At 46.4% G+C, this 20,239-nt stretch overlaps 1 long non-coding RNA gene across 1 annotated transcript in view; it reads left to right on the forward strand.

The window, feature by feature from the left end:
* Nucleotides 1-18,183, forward strand: part of LOC142587267 (uncharacterized) — a 376,271-nt gene extending 358,088 nt beyond the window's left edge. Inside the window, exon 2 of the long non-coding RNA XR_012829421.1 lies at nucleotides 17,815-18,183. This is a non-coding gene — a long non-coding RNA (uncharacterized LOC142587267). The remainder of the gene's footprint in view (nucleotides 1-17,814) is intronic.
* Nucleotides 18,184-20,239: the final 2,056 nt, after the last annotated feature.

A 20,239-nucleotide genomic window follows, 5' to 3' on the forward strand; every position in this document is an offset into this window, starting at 1 on the left:
CGTTGTGTTCTACCAGTTGTAACGACACGCAGCAGTTGCACTGTGTAGTGCCACGTGTCAAGGGACGTGACATGTGCGCCGCGTAGTCTCGATACCTATGTTCACTCTTCGGTACACGTTATGGCGCTTCGACGCAAAGTACGAACCAATGCCGAAGAAGCGAATCGTAGAACTACGCGCGCAGCTGCAACCGGGCAACGTCGGGCTCAGCAGACCGCAGTGCAGAGAGCAGCACAAGCCGCAGCTCGCGGTCGACGCCAGGTGGACAGTTCGTTCTCGTTAGAGCGATATCACGTGATTTCGCCCCGAAGATCCCCTGGTGCGACCTGCCGAAGATGTAGCTCCTACGGAGCCGCTCCTCCAGCTTAACCTGTGACTGTGCTGTGGATGCCGCGCAGACCTGTGACTATTTTAGAAGCCACCATAGTAAACTTCGCCTCATGCCAAAAGAGCTATAACTATGGGTCGACTTAACCGACAGGGTGCATTTTCGTGCTTCATGAAATATTTCCAGCATTTTCACGGTTTCTGTACTTGCCACATTTATTTGTCCTGCAGTCATCAAATGAGCTGGAACGGCTTAATTGGAAACCTGTATCGCCATATATTTTTTTTTTACCCATGGCTTATAGGCTGAAATGCTCTGCACCCAAGAGACAGGGCGTGTGATAAAAATCTTGCTTAGGCTCTGTGCCAGCTAAAAGTGTCGTTCGTTCAGGAGGTACTCGAAGCTGTAAATATATACGGTGTAGGGCTGAATTGCCCCTTTTTACGGCAGTATAAGATTTATATAGCTTGGGACAAAAATGGCTCTTTTATTACACACCGCACGTGTCGATTGATGCCCGCCATTATACATACGTCTCTGCCCGCATTTATGCGCAGAAAACAATGAGCTCTCGAGGGATATGTGCGCCGATAACGCTTTAAGGGCGACAATAATAATTTACGACTGCTCTTCGCTGGAATATTGCCCAAACTTGCCGCAACTTTGTACAGCGTTGTGTGGCTGAACGCACCCAAACGCTTTTATAGCACCCAAAGTCCGTGAGCTATCCCAGAGGGTACCACGAGCATCCACACACCTGCTCCCATTTACACCATCGCAATTTAATCACAATGCGCAAGAATCTGTGTGAGCCGTAAATACCGTTACGACTTTATTGTGAGCGAGTAACTGGAGTGTCCACGACAGATTTTAGAGCCATACGAAGGACCCATAATATTTGTTGCTGTGCTTGCATTCCCTAAGGCCCTTCTTCGCCCGACCTCTTTCCCTTGTGCTGCTACAGTCTTTTGTTTTCGTGAGAGTGGCTGTCTTTAAATCAATTTTTCCCCTCTCGATCGTCTTTAGATTGAATTGTCATAAAATACGACGACAGATTTGGAGAAGTCGGCGTTAGAATATATCTTGTGACAAAACCGAAAATAGCAACACCGAACAATGGTGTTTTCTACATTCGCCCATAGTACTCTGTCTTTATTCGCATGCGTTCGTTCTCCTTCCGATTGTACCCTTGGTTTTGCAAAGAATGCTTTGCATGCTACAGCCAAGGCGAGCACCATGTAGTTAGCTCAGGGCCAACTCACAGCGCCACCTAAAGTTAAAATTAATAATGAAAATTTGGAGGTTTTACGTGCCATAACTATAGTGCACTAGATTACCTAATCTAGTACACCGTAGCCATAACCATGATATGATTATGAGGCATGCCGTTTAGGGGGGGGGGCGGAGAAGGGGCCACGGAAAAATTGACAGTCACTTTAGCATACACCAGAGACGGTGAAAGTGAAAGCCTGCACGCTCAAGAGACATTAATTAAATTACTTGATATTCTCACTCGAATGCGTTGTTGCTTTTTATTACTTGTTTTCTCTCACCACAGGTCGTAGGTTCAAGTGCCTTTATTGACGCTAGCTTTATTAAGGGGGTCTTAATTAACTTCACCCTAATTATTACGAGAGGTCGTTGGTTCGAGTGCCTTAATTAACGCTTTATTAGTTAACTGTGCATTAATTAACTTCGCCTTAACACCAAAGGTCGTGGGTTCAACTTCCACATAAGCTCGAGAGTTCGACTCCCAACGAAGGCCGTGGGTCCGAGTGCTTGAATGAACTCTATGCTAATTTGACTTTTTTCTTTGCCACGATAAGTGGCATCGAAGCCGGCTGTGGAAGAAGACGACGAACGTGCAAGCAGTAAGCACGAGCGCGTTTCCACGCGAGGCGAGCTCACACGGTGGTGGTGGTAACAACTTTATTGACACTCTGCTCAGTTATGACCTGGCAGGCCCGAGTCCTAGAATGGCCCCTCACGAGGAGCGACCCTTTCGGCCCAGGCAACGAGGGCTTTTTGTACTTTTTCTTCCGGCGTTCTGAGCAGCTCTTCCCACGTCTGTTGTGAGGGAGCTGGCAGGAGCGACCTGGGAGGGGGTAAGCCCTCGCACCCCCAAAGAATGTGATTTTGGGTAGCCAATGTTTGATTTGTGCAATTTTGACATATTGGGTTCCGTTGCCCGTTGGTAATTATGGATAGCCAATGTGGGTTGGGGAACGATTTAGTTTGGATTCGACGCAGGATCGAGGCTTGCGCTCGCGTGAGGCTTGCGTTTGGAGGCGGGTAAATTCGCCTTTTTTGCTTGTAATAGTTTGTTATTTCCTGGTATGTCGTCGGTGCCTCATCCATGGGATCCGAGTCTGAGGGGCACATCTCCCGGTTGATTAGACCTCGGGCTACCCAGTGCGCCTCCTCATTCCCTTGATTCCCCGAATGGGCAGGGACCCATACGAGTTCAACAGTGTTTTCATTATTAAAGTCCCGTAGGACTCGCGCTGCACATACGCCTATGCTGCCTCTCGAAAAGTTGACTATTGCCCTTTTGGAGTCGCTTATGATTGTTTGCACGGAGGGATTCATGATGGCCAAAGCAATGGCAGTCTCTTCCGCTTCCACGGTGGACGCTGTTTTTATGGTCGCGGCGTTGAGGATACTTCCCTCTCCGGTCACGACGCTCACTACGTAAGTTTGGTGATTTTGCTTTGCTGCATCGACATAAGCGGTGTGCTGGTTGTTTTGGTACCTTTCCTGAAGGGCCTTGGCTCTGGCAGACCGCCTCTTGTCGTGTCTCCCAGAGAGCATGTTCTTGGGTAATGGTTTTATAACCAAACGGCTTTTGACCGCACCGAGTAATGTTGTTCCGCGCGACATGCTTTCCAGACCATCGACGGCACGAGTCACTTAAAGCTTGCGCCTTAATAATTTTGAACACCTGCGTTTCTTTAACGTGCACACAGTGCACGGTAACACGGCAGTTTTCGCTTTTCGCTCTCATCGAAATGCGGCTGCCACCGCCGCCGGGATTTGATTCCGCGCCCGTGGGCTTCGTAGCGCGGCGCCAAACCATTACACGTCATCACGGCCGGTCATCTGTGACTCGTTCAAGTACTAACTGTACTCCGTTTCCGACAAGGAAGCAACTTCTTGTCACCCCACACACCTAAGTGCACGAGTATATGTGAGCCTGTTTATATTTTGCATAAGACTGTCAATGGTCAAATGTGTAACGGTGACACTGTAAGACCTCTGCGCTGTTGAATAAGAGTGTAATGGTGCACTGCACGGGTTATTCGGCAATTGCGAAACACTTAATTGGCGACACAATATTAAGCCCTTCATTGGTTCTTAAATAGTTATATGGTTCCTTTTTTTTTGCATTTACCATTTAGCCGTAGAGCAACTTAGATGGTGTATTTTCGTGGTTGGCATACAATTTATTCGTGAAGAATATGTCTATAACTCTATTCATTATAATTATATTGGTCTGTTTGTTGGTACTCCTTGAAATGCACACCTGCAATGTCCATTGATACTGCTTTATCATCCCATTGATGACGCAGCAGTATATATCGATAATCAAAATAAGGATGATAAAGAAAAACATCAACAATGAGGACGACAGCGGCAACAGCAATAACAAGTACAGCACTTAATTAGGAAGCCTTTCTTGAGTACAACACCGCGCCTATCCGCGTGAATTTCACACTTGACGCTAGATAATACTTCGGCCAGCAGCTTACGCGGAGCGGACCGGCGCCGATAGGCGGTCCAGGATGGTCAGCCACAAAATACGTGCGCCCGTTTTCTTTTTCATTGGAGTGGAGTAGTAGCTTCAAGGAGTGAATAAGATACGCAGCGGATTCGACAGATCCTATAGTGAATAATCAAGTGAAAACGTATGTTCGTAAACTAGGATGACCGCCAAGAACAAAGTAAGCTTACTTAGAATTAAACCATCTCGCCGCCGTCTTTCCTTGCAACTTATTATGTTCCTTCGGCTTATTTGTGCTAGTATAAGCATCCGGGGCCATCTCCTTACACGAATACCTAAAAAAATGTTGCTGAAGAAAAAAGCGTTACACTGTGCCATTTTTTAAAATTTATTCTATCATCTTGAGGTTCTGTCTGGCGCTCTTAGGCCATACCTGGCCCTTGCGGCATAAGAAATCATCGATCAATCACTTATTACATTCGCAATGGTCCTCTCGCCAGCCAGTTACCTGGGCATCTCTTCCCATGGGATATGCATGAAGCCGACTGAAAATCTAATTACTTTAAGTTTGAACTTTTACGTGTCGATTTGGCAGTTTCCGCTTCAGAAGCATGCTAGTCGAGAAGACCGCTATGATTGCGGCTACCTGTGATTTGTTAAAGTGTGCTGTAATCTTGGTGAAAGCCAGTTTTTAATACTTTTTATGGCTCTCGAGTCTGCTGTTGATTTAAAATATGGCGTGCAGGCACCACAAGAAAGAAAAGAAAAAGAGAAGAGAAAAAAAAAATGCGTGCGCTGTATTGGGGATGGAGCCGTAATGGGGTACGTGAAACGTGTTGCAACGTGCTGCTGAGGGTGTATGTATACTAGGGCGCAGGAATGATGTACGCAAACATGCTAGTGACATCAATTCGTGCGTTACAAATCCTACGTGTGCTTAACTTATTATTCAGCTGGTGAGGGTCCTACGGTTTAATCTTACAATCTTGCTCCCCCCGATTTTCAGTGGGCCCGCCGTGATCAAAGGTGGTGGGCGCGAATTGGTATCCCTCTTCCTCGGTGCCCGAGTCTCTTCATGTCATGTCTGCACCTGAAATGTCGAACGTAGGGGCGCCATAGTCGAACAACCATCAAATTTGAACAATAGACGGTACTCTTGTATGCCCTGTAACGTCTAATGAGCACATGTTTGAGTTAGATGGAATACATCTGGTATGCCTGAGTAAGATCTCTCAAGCGTGACCACTCCCGCTCGGGCGCCGAGCGAGAGGCTAATTTAGCTCCGATTGCGTCGTGCTTAGCGAAACAACGGTGTCGTTTGTGTGCATAATTGAGTAATGGCCTCTTTCCTCTACACAACGATACCGAATTAAGGCGCGTGGGTAGTACGGTTGGGAAGATATACGCGATAATTACATTGCATGTTCTTGTTTCAGGCGGTTTTAAGTTTTTTTATGCTGACGACCTGCAAGACATTTCACGTCTTGCAGGTCGTCCATACACCCCTCCCCCCCTCCCCCTCTGCCCGAAAAAGAAAAAAGAAAACGTGCGCAGAAACGTTAAGATCATGCAGGGTAAATCACTGTGGAATTGTTCGTTGTCTGAGCGCACACGATTCGCTCAGGTGCTCCAGTTTCCAAGTAACTGAGATTGGGTTAGTCTCTACCATGATCAGCACTTTGTTGAAGCGATCCAATCCATCCTGCGTAGATGTCCCGCGCGTCCAGTCTTGCACTGCTGGTCGGCTAAGGGCGACAAAGCTTCTCATAATAGAAGCCGTCTTTCTATCGTGTATAGGCATCCTGCATCACGCAGATGGCGATGTGAAACTTTAATTTTATTAAGGTATAAAATATAGTTACACCGACGAAGTCAAAAGAACGAACTTGCGGAAGGAGGGAGAGGTGAAATGTGCTACCACCCCGTTTGAAAGGAGATGGCCGTGTAATCATCACCATAAGCGCCATCACCAAATGCATCACACCAGCATGGAGGAAGGAAATATGCTGCTCCTTTGAAGAGGCCGAAGAAGACATAGAATATCTGCTATCACACTGCAAAAATTATGATGCTCACCGTAAGAGGCTTCCTGTGAAGATGCATGCTCTGAATAAGAGGCTAGTATCACTTGATAAAATATTGGCTGCATGGCCGTTAGAACACGCGCACCACGCGCATTAGTACATTTTCTTGAAGACTTGTGAAGATCTGTAAGTCACTAAGTTTTATTTTTATATCTTTGATCACGACGCTGTATTTGTCGGAGTGATTCAATTTATCAACCTTTTAATGAATACGTGTTTCCCGTATTCGCTCGTATTATCGTGTTTTTTGTGGTTACAGTGTGTGTGTTTGTGTGCACTGTGTTTACCCCCAACAATGACACTGGGTATGTGCGGCTCTTCAATGAACCTCTCGCCAACCTGGGTCACTGAGTATGTGCCACTGAGTGTGCGGCCTAGCGAGGGAACAATACTCAGCCTTCGCAGGCACCAACGCGCCACGCTTCTCGTCTCGGAGGCCATGAGCGCGCTTCGCCGTAGTGCCACTAGATGGCGCAGCGTGTCCAGAAAGACTCACGAGAGAGGAGTCCCGTTGCTGTATGACGCGTTTTTCTGAGTGCGCACGCACCACCGCGCCATGGATTTCGGATGACATGCGCAGGCTTCGTGGCGACAGCTCTAGACGACACAAAGTCTTCTTAGGGAAGCAGGAAAGAGGAGTCCCGCTGCATTAAATGCCTCATACGTAACTCTTTTCGATGGTGGCAATACGTTATGTCTCTATACTGATTCATTGCTGCAGAAGGATCGACATTTGGACAAGTCGGTACTGGTTGAACATATTGAATGGGCAGCGCATTATGACGAAGACAGAAGGCAGGGACACACAGGACAGCGCTGAACTCACAACTAACTTTATTCGAAGACATACACAAACTTATGTGCACAACCCATAGCCACGTGCTCTCCCATCAATGACGTCATTATCAGTGCGCAGATAAAAAACGCAAAACCCTGTAATCTAATGCTACACTATGAGGCGGCTTAAAAATTAAAATTCAATGTCATACAAATTTAACGATGGCATGCTTACACAACGCGACTCTTTTTTCCTCATATAGTAGGCCTCAATAATCTCCATCGCGCTCTGATTTCCATTCGCGGAGAGTATTGTGGTGTTTTTATAGATTGGAGTGCACCCATGCTCAGAGCAATGCCGCGCGACTTGTCAGTAGGCAGTACCTGTTAGCGAGCGCCTATGCTCAGACAATCTAATGCTCAGGCAACGACGTATTTAGCCGATATAGGCGTGGCCACAGGAAAATGGATGCTTGTAAACAACTCCCATTCTACAGTGCACAAACGGGGATGTATGCCTAACAGTACAGCCTTTCCCAACATGAGTGGAGGCAGCGTGGGGCAACTTCCTATCAATCTTACCACAAATTTTGATCATCTTTTTTGGGGCGGAAAAAAGAACTTTTACATCAAACCTGCCTGCTACATTTTTGACGCTGTGTGATAGCTTATGTACATATGGAATTACAACCAGTTTTTTCTTCTTGTTGGCTGGCTCTCGATTGTTCATTCTTGTGGGTGCTCCTAATTTTACATGCTTAACAAGCTTCTGTACGGTCATGCGGATAGCATCCTCTCGAAAACCTGCCGCTCTCAAACGCGCCAGACTTCTGAGAGTTTCTTAAACAACTGGAGCGAACGAGAAGAGAAGACAGAGACGTGCGTTGTCTTTTTGTAGCGCAAATTTTTCACCTCACATATACAAGACCAACTAGCCGAACAGATTATCCTTTGAGCGTATGCAAGGTCATGCAAGCTGTCGAGACGCCACTATCGTCACATTCTCAGTACACTATCCCAGACTTATGTGAGAGATGGCACTGCTGTGTTCTGGCATGGCTTATTTTATTAATTATGTGGTTCATTACTTGCCTAGACGCTGAAACGCACTGCACACCTGCAGATCTTACACTTGAACACTGCAGCACTGCACAAAATGCATTTATACTTCGCTCTGTGTTGATGTAAGCTTGCCACAGTCGTCTTGAACTGTACCGCGACGCTGTCAGCTCTGGCTACGGCGTGGCGCTCGCACTGTCGCGTAATATAAGCATGCATTACTTAGAAGGGAGTTGAGGCACAAAATAAAACGAGAACTAAAAAGACACGGGAACAAGCGCACCCTGGCAATTATTTACTCTCCGACGTTTCACTAGATATAAACCTAATATATGTTCATTATGACAGAATGAATGACATAACAACAGGTCGAAAGCAGCATATCATAGTCGGGGACTTAAGTAATGCAACTTCTTTGTGTAAAACGACGACGAAAGCATGCTGGCGCACCGCTCACCAATTTTTATGACATAGAAGGCTTCCGCGAGTTCACGTGCACCGTATCCCGGCTTCTCTGAACGATAATCGTGCTTGCCGGCTGTGTTCCACATGTACGAGGTTTGCATTGGTGCAGGAAATGCGAGCCTGTCCCATTCTTAATTCACAAGGCCTGCTCTCAGAAACACTCATTTATACACCGCCCTGTTTTGCCGATGTAGACCTTGTCACAACTTAAAGTAATTTTACCCACAACCGTGGAAGAACGTTTCAAGACGCACCTTGCGGGCTTCTTGTCGCACTCCGCGCCTGTTTGGTCATGTACCGACGAGCCCGGCGGCAAACGTCATGAGTAGGTTAGCGATTGAGCAGGTTTACACTGAGCGAATTGTGGCGCAGTCTTTGTAACCTGTCGAACACATACTTAATGTTATGTGGCTTTCAGTAAGGCTATCTGTAATGGATGAAGAAAAGAGCCAAATGCTAAAACATGAAGAATGCGGGAAAGATGTGGCTTGGGTCTGATAAAACAAATTTGTACAAGGGATTTTTGGCGCTTATGAAAACACTGGCTTAAATTACTTTGATCTTTGTGTTCCTTATAGTGTTGGCCCTTGAATGGTTGGTTGTAAACGGAAAATTGTGGTAACAAACTAACCGTAATGCTTGAGGCATTGGTGTTTCTAACTATTTATTTTCTTGCATTGTTCTATGCCTCTGCCAGTCTTCCGCACGTGAAAGAGCGCGTCCGCTGGGGTTTCATCAGGTTTGGGGTAAGCAGAAACCTAAAGTCATGTCCTGAGTGACAAAGAAGAAAGCATACTTAAACGGAGACAACCCAACTATTCCACGTTGTACGAGGCTGATCTTCCCGGGCTTTGTGAGCACCCGGAATGTGTGCAAATGTTTGCGCCCAGAACTACCGACTGTCTGGATAGGAGTCAAATTACGAATTGAAAAGACATTGACGGGAAGCTTTCTCAGATCAATGGGAGCTCTTTCTGCCGGCGGCGAAACTCCCAAGAGATGAGCTGTCGTTGCGCAGCGAACTGTTGCGGCCAACTGTCCTCATGCTTTGGATTCGGAAAACAGACTTTTGCCGCGTGACCATGACTAAGGTCAACAAGGCCGCTAGCGCGTGTCTGACCCGAGGCTAAGACGCTTTCATCACTGGGAGATTTAAGAGAACGTAAAGTAGGAAAGTGGAGTGTTTGTATTTACCGGAGTGGCCCACCGGCAGCGCCCTGTGCCAAGAGAGCCTAAGCAGGACACAAGTACGAACAGACAGACGACTAAGCATATTGCGACGGCGACGAGTAATATTACCTTTCGTAAACTGCCCCAGGCTGCACTGTTGCAATGAACAGGCATGTCTGGTGTTTTGATGAAAGCAGAGAGTCATGCGCAAAACCCTAAGAAAGGATGGTCGGAACACACTTCTCCTGCAGGAGGTAGGTTCCCGCATCACCTCATTTCCGGCTTGTCCAATAAAAATAATGTTGCAGTTTTGTCCGAAGGGAGAAGCGCCGACAGCCATGTCAAGGTAGAAATCCGATAGATCCGAAGTAGTTGTTAGAATTTAGGTTAAGCGAAGCTCTATTGAAATATTTCAACTAAATGTTTTTGCAAAGATGCACATGATGTTGGAAACTATATCAATTACACGCAAAGAGCTGTTCACGTTCTTGTTCTATAGGATATTCTTGTTTTGTTTTGCTTCGCAATAATGCGCAAGTAACTTTTTGTGCACAATGTTTTGCAGCACTGCGAATACATGCTTGCCCTGCAAGACGCTTGCTTTTAGCTTTCAGAATGAGTTTCCGTCCCATGACACATATGCAAATGCCACAGATTGCAACATTGCAGGATTTTGTTGGTTTTTGTATGCTTGGCCTTACCAACAATCTCCCATCCACTCAGCCATGCGATCGTTAGAACCTCTACTACACGACCCATGTGAGCCACGTGACCGTGGGTTAGTCTCCAGGATCAGTCAGGTATTTGTTACGTTAATTCTAAGATTGGCCTAAATTAATATTACCAGCAGTATCAGAGATCGGCGTTTCAGTAACGTCTGCAGGGAAAATGAACGATCACAAACTTGTCCTAATGCATCGCGTTTTGATTGTAAACCAAATTGAGGACAGTGACACAATATTTGGTCAACGTTCTTTTAATTCGGAGGTTATAAGTGCCAAAATAACGATATGATTATGAGGCATGCCCTCGTGGGGACTGTGCATTAGTTTTGACCACTTGGGTTTCTTTAGCGCACACCAAATGCACGGTACACTAGCGCTTTGGCTATCCCCTCCCACCTAAATGAGGCCGTCACGGCCATAAACCGAACGCGCGATCTCCTGCTTAACAGCGTAACGCCATATCCACTGAGCCACCACGGCGGTTGGTCGACGTTCTCCTCGGAGTTGCAGACACCGCATGCAACAATGTCAACCATTTCGATTAGTGCTGAATGAACTTTCGAGTACATACAGCCCCTGCCCTCTTGGATTACAGATACCAACTCACCCCAAAAAGCGCTATACTTGGTAACTCCTAACCACAACTGGCACAGAAGCGAGGCCTCATGTTCGGCCACAGTCCAGGTGGCAGTCGAAGTTGAAGCGAAGGGCTTTGCGCAGTCAAATGAATGCTACAAAACACGCAACGAACGCGTCCTCACCTTCAGCTGCACACTTACGAGGTGATGACACTCTCTTGTCATACAATACAATTAACAAACTCGCACATTGCTGCAATAACGGAGGCTGCGACCACGGATGGTGGCACGTTGAAGGCGCATCCCGCTTTCGACGTGGTTGGCTCATTTCAGCGTTGACCCATCGATCGCATACGTCGTTTGTGGCGTAGTCATTTGTCAACGACCGCTGTAATTAGGCGGTGCCCTTCGAGCATGTCACCGCCCCCGTCTCCCACCTTTTCAGACACCACTACGCGCACACGCACACCGCCTCAACAATTCTGCGCAGTGCTGCGGATGCAATGACTCACGCCAGCCAATGAATAACGATAGCTGGCTGCGTGTTTCAGAGAAAGGAGGATGGTTCACTCATCGTGCGCTACTGTACTATCGGACAACTTCTCTGCCAATGAAGGGAAAGCTTCGGCGGGAAAGCACGCGCACATGACAAACTCATTGGCCTCTCGTTTAGGCTGCGGAACAGAATGCACGAGCGTCCTGCACTGGTTACAGTACTGAAATATCAAAGCAAAAGAAAGAAAAATGCGTTACTCAGTGTTATATATCAATTTCATTTTTCCCATTACTCTGCCACGCTTTGACAACTTCGGAGCTTCTGCAAGTAGCCAGCTATACGCCGTCATTCAGTATGTGCTCCGAGAAACCAAACTAGCACTTCTTGCTGCAGTAACACATGCGCTGACTTTACGCACCTCTAGCTTTCCGTTCGTTGCTACAGAAATTTGTCCACTAGTATAAACATTTCGTGACTGTTCCATCTAGTAGGTGTCGCGCGGAAAGCGATAAAAAGCGGACATCGGAGAAGCTCTTGTTTTGGTTCTCTTTTCCTTTTGTTGGACGTGACTTACAGCTTTCACGGCACTGCACGTGGTGTGGCGATATTCGATACGCATGTCGAAGTCAAGCCTTGTCTTGAATATGGTGTCCGGGCATCTGTCAAGCCGCAGATCGCAGCTTTTAGTCCTGTTAACCATCAAACTTGTTTCGGAAATAAAGTACTTGAATTTGAATATAATGGCGATTGTGAAGTGTGGCGGGACAGAAAGGAGCGCGTGGTCTGTGCGTGGCTTTTCACCGCAACCGCTTTCAGAAAGCACAGATTCATTATTATTTTGGTGGCCACTTTTCTGGAAATCACTTCACCTCCTAACTTTTGGTTTGTTCGAAGCCCTGGTGTGTACGGAAAAGTGAAATGGTGCGAAGAAATGCGAAATAAAAATGAACACTGTATCGGTAATATATATTGAAATGTGTACTTCTTTCTATCTTTATCGTGTACTTCTTTCTATCTTTATCGGGCGACCACGTTTCACCGCCTAACAAATGTTATCGTACAGCGCAGGACGCGCTTGCATGCATCGAAAGTTGCTGGAATGTCAACGATGGTTCCATCCAATGTCTGTCACCGAACCGTGTGTAATCTGATTGCATGTATGCGCGACGCGAATAGTGTGGAACATTGTGGAAGACACGCGGGTCCCAGGGATTACTCTGGAACATTCGACGACTGATGTATAAAAGACGACGCACTGGACCCACTGATCAGATTTTCGACGATCGCAGACTGTGTTCGCCACTTTCGTTGAGCATTGAGTGTACGCTGTATGTGTGGGCACAGGTTCGCCCAATAAAAATTAGTTTTGTGTTTCACAGTATTGCTACTGTGTTCCTTAACGTAACTGCCACGTGACAATATGCATGTATCAATATGATGATGAGAACAGCGAAATACTGGCTCGAGAGTAGATGTAACCATGAAATGGTAACCGGCAAAGCAAATTGGTTAGAGATTATATTAGCTAGAATCTTAAAATGGATGTAGTGCATGTTCAGAACGACACAGCCCACCACACCCCACCGCGCCAGACCGCACCACGTCGTAGTATGTCCTAGTCTATGTGGACGTTGCCCACCCAGAAGAAGAAAACGGGCTGAAGGCCGCGCGAGAGGCAACGAAAGATGCCAGGGAGACAGAGCGCACTGCCCAGCTAGAAGAATAATTAATTGAATTCTGGGATTTTAAGTGCCAAAATCACGATTTGATTATGAGGCACGCGGTATTGTGAGGCTGCGGAATAATTTTGACCACCAGGGGATCTTTAACGTGCCCCCAATGCACGGGACCGACGCGTTTTTGCATTTCGCCTCCATTTAAATGTGGCCGCTGCGGCCAGGATTTCATCCCACGACCTCGTGCTTAGCAGCGCAGCAACATAAACGCTAAGCCACTGTGGCGGAGGCGTCACACAGCGTGGCGCCATCTCTCGAGGTTACGCAAAACTCGCGCCACGGAACTCACGGACCGCTGACGTTCAAAAGAGCACAGGAAACCCTGTCACAGCGCTAGAAAAGGACAATGGACTGTATGGTACCCTGTATCTGCCTTTTGAACGCCACTATATGAAATTAGAAACAACACTTCTGGGTACTAGAAGTTACAGATTGAGTGATATTGTGAGCAAAAATTGGGAAGAACTCGGAAGCAATATTTTTTGTAACATGTTTGGGCACTAGCTAGCGCATGTAATGCGGTCCTGTGCCAAAGGTTGAGGCCCAGAGACCACATTTCCATAAGCTTTTACTGGTTTCTCAGATGATCTCGTCTTCTTCTCCAACTTGCCTGGATAACGCCTCCGGATTTTCGTTCAAGCTCACTTGAAGGTCACCGACAACGATAGCTAAAAGCATTTCATATTTAAAAACAATACACTTGCCGGGTGCACCGCGTAAGGTGACGTGTCGGCCAACAATATTGATCCGCAAAATCGGCATTCTTGCGGCGAAGCCTTTCGTCAGGCTAGTCGCGCTGTTTCGTAACGTAAGAGAAGATGGGTTAGTACTAACGAGGCGCCAGAGACAAACTAATGTTTCAAGTCGCATGCGTTTATTTCCCGAGCATGTCGAAACATGCCCATATTTCAGGAAGGTTATTGCAGTGGCAGAGAAAAATTTATAGTAACGAAAAGTCAGGTGCAGGAACCATCGACGATGACTGTCAAGCAAGACGTTTGCAAATCTGTAAGCTAGTGTTACCGTAGGAAAATATTTCTGGCTGCCTAAAGAAACCGTAAACAATACTACGTCGGTTGTGCTGGCGTACCGAGCGCTCGTTTTCTTGATGCTTGGCTTCAGTTTCGTGGGGCATCCTGTGTATCCCTTGTCAAGTAAGTAAATCGGGTGAACGTTCTCGCAGCGTAACATGACAGAATTTCTTCAGAGGACAAAATGACTCTTTGGTTGTAGAGTAGGTCTCATGTTTCTCACATTTTTGCCGCATGATACAGGTGTTGAATTTTCCCGCAGTGCAGATAGGAACAACGGCACGAAGGATTTTCGCAATGCCGCAAGTCAAGCGAACTGCTTTTTCCGAGGCTCATTTTTTTATGTGTCTTGCTGAAAAGAAAGCGAGCTTTATTACGCTCCATCATGACATGATGGTGACACTTTGTAGAGCTGCCCTGAGCCACACAAGCTGTAAAAGCCAGAACAGCGGGCTATTTTTGGCATAGCCCGATATGCTTTCCGCTTCGAGTAATGACCTTAAATTCTAGAAGTTCGTATACAGTGCAGAAAAGAAAAAGGAAATTATAATAAATATACAAATATAATGTAGGCATTGAAGACGATATCGTTATGTGTGTTTAATCTTTGTCCCTTCTAGAGGAAGGCCCCGCAACCTGTTACCTTACCAATAAGAAGGTGTTTTTTGCTTCGGGCCGAGCGCGTGACTCTAAAGATGTTGCAGACGTCCAACAATCTTAAAAAATAAAAACAGTAGAAAATGCATAAATAAAAAATAAAAAAGTAGTTCTTGTCTACTATATTTACTTCACCTATAAACTTTGACATTTTGTCGCCCAGGACAAAGGGCGACAAAGTTCGCCGAAGCACTGACACGAAAGCGCCAGAGGTTTTATAGCAAAACAGATGCCAAAAAGCGATGATGAAATCCCTGCTTAGCAGGGTCAGGTACCTGCAATGATATCCTGTGAACGATTTTTGTAATTTTGTTTTTTTCTGTGACCCTTCAGCAGGTAGCATACTGGAGGCAGTGAAACATGGAAACATAGTCACTTGGACGTGTTTCCGCAGATGTTTAAGGGTGTGCTTTATTTATTTATTTATTTATTTATTTATTTATTTATTTATTTATTTATTTATTTATTTATTGTCGCTGAGCTTGCAACTGCGGCAGGTGCAGGCAAGGCGTCTGTGCCGCTGTTCTTTCCAAAGGAAGCGTGTTTCTTTCTTTTGTTTTCTTTTATTGCCGTAGTTTCTAGTGTCACATGGAACGAAAAGTTATGTTGACCCTACTGAATAGACTGCGCTTCGTGGAATTGAAGATGAAAAGAGCCGTGGTTAAGAGTATAAAATTTCACCATAACTATTTCAGGTCGACATTTTCTTGTTTTGTAAAGACAAACACGATTGTCAGGGTACAGAGGCCTTGTTTGAAAGGGTGATAAAGGGACGAGATGTCAGCTAGATGCTGCAGGTTTCTTTCTGTTTCGTTTAGACGCAAACGACAATGACTACGTTCTCGCGTGTTTTCAGTGTCACAAAATAGAAAATCCGCAAAATAGGAGACATGACGGGCTTGCCATGTGTCAACTGTTTCACTTTTGATCTTTGTGGTGCCGAAAAGGTGAAATAAAATGCAGGAAACAATCTAACCAGACAGGAGGCTCTACTAGGATAATTTTTCTTTGCTCTTTGAAGATAAGGAAAATGTGTGGTAGCCTATTGATGTCACCAGCATATATACGATGACATTTCCTTGCGCAAGCGCAACCGCTAACAGCAACAGGGATGACTCCGACGACGGCTACCACAAGAGAACTTCTTGTGGCGAAGCCATATTGAAGATGTTGGCCTTGGTTCAATGCTATTGGAGGCTTGCATAAGCTTCACGTACAAGAACTGTAGAGAGAACAAGTAAGCCCATAAAGAAGTGTTGCAAAGGGATAAGAAGATAGCGATGGCAGACGGCTGCGGAAATGTCAAATACATTATTGATAATATTTAGAAAGAGAGGAAAAGGACATGAGAAATTTGCGCAGGATTGTTGTTGCTTAGAAAGACAGAGAGAAAGAGAGAGAGGCAAGAAAGGACAGGGAGGTTAACCACACGCCCGTCCGGTTTGGCACCTTGCACTTGGAGAGCGATATAAAGAAGTGCATAGAGACAAAGAAGGGAAAAGAGAGAGAGAGAGAGAACTAGTCGCGCGCGCACTTGATGGAGCGCACGAAGTCTACAAAAGGTTGCAGAGACCTGTCTGAAGGGCCGTCTATTTGGATATTGGACCTAACATTGTACGTTCCAAAAACAGCGCAAGAAATACACATACACATAAAGAAGACACAAAAGACAGGGACAAGCGCTACTACCGGCTGTTTATTCCAATCGACACACCCTCCGATTATATAAAAAGAGCCACGCACAAGTGTCACGCCCCTTTTTGCCAAGCGATGGTGATAAACATAAGCAAAAACTAATAAAAACCAAAAAAGGGGAACAAAGCTGCTGCCGGCTTTAGATAGCAGAATTTAAGAAGTCCAGTTCGGCGCTGTGCAAAAGCAGAGATGCTTTGCTTACACAGATAGGTGAATTTTTGTGGTTATGAAATGCTTCTAAAGCCACTCGAGCGGTGCGGTTTGCAGACTTGCCTAAGATATATAGTGGTCTCAGAAAAAAGTGCTTCGCAACCACACGCGATGATATGGGCCACTAAATGTGCATATTTGTCCTCTTTTTTTCTGAACATTTAGCGCATGCTCCCTGAACCGGTCGTTCATGCACCGTTCAGTTTGGCCGATGTATACTTTTCCACACTTCAAGGCAACTGAATATGCGACTCCTCTCGCGCACCCCTACGTAGGGTGCGCGACAGGAACATGTCACCTTTTTTTCGAACAGAAAAAAACAACAACAACAGAAGCATCTGTCAATACACACACGCGCAGCCCTTGTGACCGCTCCTAAAGGTTGCGTTCCTTAGGGATGACCACTACTGCGCTAATTTCCAGTCTGGCGCCTGCATACGCTTTGTGGTATGTTTATATGTCTGATGTGCTTTTACCGAACTCTGATTGACAGAAAATTAATTGAACTGGTTGATGGGGATTCATGTTAGGAAATGGTTAGGCCTGCAGACGCGGACGCAAGAAGAAGGAAATCGAAAACACCAACGCTGACTGTCAACTGAAGGGTCACACAGTGGTGGAAAAAGAAGGTAGACACCAAACTTATCTGCGCATGCTCAGTTGATGGTCGGCGTTTGTGTTGTCTGTTTTCTGCTTTTTGTGTTCGTGTTTGCAACATCTTTCAAGCATGTTTACCTAAATGCACCCCTAGCCTTCGTTTCTCTGGATTTGACCCTTGCCGTGTAGTTCTCCCGGATCGCAGTACACACAATTTATGGTTGGTGTACCCATTGGCGCAAATTATGCGGAAAGCATCAGACAGCACGGCAAACCATATGCCTCCGATCCTGATGCCAAGGAAGCGAATGCCGCGTGTTTAGAGGCCCTGATATTCACGGTATCATGGACAGTATAATTATGTCATCGGAAATTCCGCCATTAAAATTCTCGCTCTATTTTTTTTGCCTAAAAATAATTTCTCCATCAGGACACGTGCCTTAATCCTTCCGTGTTTCTGTTTCTTCCATGCAATCTTTCTACAGTGGCTGAATGAAGTTTCTGTTCGGAGGAAATGGACTGGCGCGGCCCCAATACCATCTCTCACCTAAGCCTGGGATCCAACACCAGAAGACCAAGTGAGCTGTCCCTAGTGTGCTGTGGACATCTATCACCTGCTGCCGCTTTGTCCAGAAACATCGGCTACTCGAAGAGGATACTAAGAGCTGCCTGGCTTGGAAGAGATAAGACAGTACTTAGACCAATCAGTCTTCGTGATAGCAAAGTCAGCTTCCTGCATATTTTTTAACCATGCTGGATCTTCAGTCTTGCAATCTACAGGTAGACGTAGAATTACGGCTGTGATCATTCGTCGTTTTGTAACCATATTAGTTAAAAATATGCCCTCTGCTGCACCCTGCTGGTAAATTTAGTGTTCATTTCTTAGCTGCACACACACTATAGATGATCGTGAAACATTTTCATAGATGAGCTACGCCATGATAGCTTATATTTTAGTGCTTCAAAACGCCTACATCTTTGAAGGTTCGTCTGACAGTTTCAGTGTCGCTTCTAGCGAAGTCACCGCCAACTCACCTTATGTAATACCTTCGGGCCATTAAGGTCGAATAAATGAAATAAAATGAGATAAATGAAAAGATCCAACAGAAATTTGGCGGCTTCATTGCCTCACTTAGGAGACGCGCTCGAAAGAAGTTGGCAACACTGCTATTTTTATTAGCACGTGGCTTAGCTAACGCGCGAATGTGCAGTTGCCCTTTCCCGCCGTCAGGATGGTGAGTCGGGTGATCGTCATAGTATAACTTTAGAAGCGCAAGAACCTAAGCATACAAAAAACAAAAGGGGTCACAACAATGCACAGCACAGAGCTTCACTAGGAACACATTTTTTCTAGCCACTAATAAATCATAACGTAGTTACAAAAGTGCTCGCGCATGTGCAGCATACTTAAGTTTGTATGTGCGTTTGCGCGCGTCTGCGCGCGTGTGTGCGCGCGTGTTTGTGTGTGTGTGTGTGTTTGTGCGTGTGTGTGTGTGTGTGTATGTGTGGTCACCGCTTCGAAAATTACACTACGATACTATTTCTTTCCTTTTCTATCACATTTTCTCGCTTCATGCGTGGACGCTGAATTGGATGCCACTTCAGATTGCACGTGGCTGTTTCTTGGTGACGTATGTGCGCACAGGGAGAGTGCAGCATGGCACCAAACACTTCTTCGGGCTCCTGTACCATGCTCGTGTGTCCCACAGGAAATCGTTCCAGCACACCAATTCGGAAATTCGAGCGTGTATGACGGGCGTGCAGTGGCAAGGGATGACGGAGGGCAAGAGGTGTGCGCGTAAATCATCCAGCCACCAATTTGGTGGCAAATAAGAGCTGCTAGTTGCCCGCAAGGCAACAGCAACGTGGCGACGCCGATGGACCGAGTGACCTGAGGATAGTGGCGAAGTTAACGCACTCGTCTTGTTGCAGCACATGCGATGGTTCAATCGAGAGGAAAGGTTCCGAGAACGCGAACTCAAACGGGGGCATCTATTGGCGCGGATGGTACAGAGGTTGGGTAGCGAGAGGGCAGTTCTCGCGAGTTCAGTACATCGGCTGACGTATCGTTTCTTTCTCGCCAATTCGAGTCGCGCGCGCTCCCCTATACTTCAATAAAGGATAGAGAAAGCCTGGGGGACGCTTTCGTTATCAAGGGAACGGAATTGGCGGAAGAGAAAAGGACAATAGGAACGACCCCCGACGCTATTTCAGGAAGGACGAAGCCGAGATATCGGGAAATTGGAAAAGCATAGATTCACATAGCATTTCAGAGGAGAAAAAGAATGACGACGGTCACTTTCTGCACAGTTTTTTTATTTACCTTTCGTTCTTTTTCTTTTTAACTTGCAGTGAGATTGTAGCAAAAAAAGATCCTCAGGGAACTGAAGTTTACGACATTGTTTCCGGTGCCAAATGCATTGAGTTTTCTTTTTTTTTTTTGCGTGAACCCTTCTCATTTTGTTTTGATGCGAAAACTTCGAATGACCCATTCAGCGATAAAGCCGGCGTCTGTAGCTTGTGGCAGCGAAACGGGACCTAAAATCCCATTGGCTGCGACGCCACGTCACGAGCACGCCGCGATTGAGTAGAGCGGTCGAAAGGGAACACCTGCTGCGACGCTAACGCGCCAGGTAGAGGACATCGCCGCGACGTCGCGACACCTTCGCTCTCGCTCTCGGAAGTCGGCCCGCGACCTGTGCTTCTCTCGCTCACCCCCCACGCTGGGCTTCGCTGCTGCGCGCGCCTGCCGGCCTTGGTGGCCGCTGCGTCTTCTTCAGTCTCTCGTCGCGCAGGGCGTCGGTGGCATGCGGCATCGGCACCGCAGGCTGCTGCTGCTTGCTGGATCGGGAAGCACGTGCCGTATGATACATTACTCGCAGCGCAATGCTCGAAGGAACGCTCAGCGGC

Source organism: Dermacentor variabilis, chromosome 7, assembly GCF_050947875.1.
Source record: "Dermacentor variabilis isolate Ectoservices chromosome 7, ASM5094787v1, whole genome shotgun sequence".
Lineage (NCBI taxonomy): Eukaryota > Metazoa > Arthropoda > Arachnida > Ixodida > Ixodidae > Dermacentor > Dermacentor variabilis.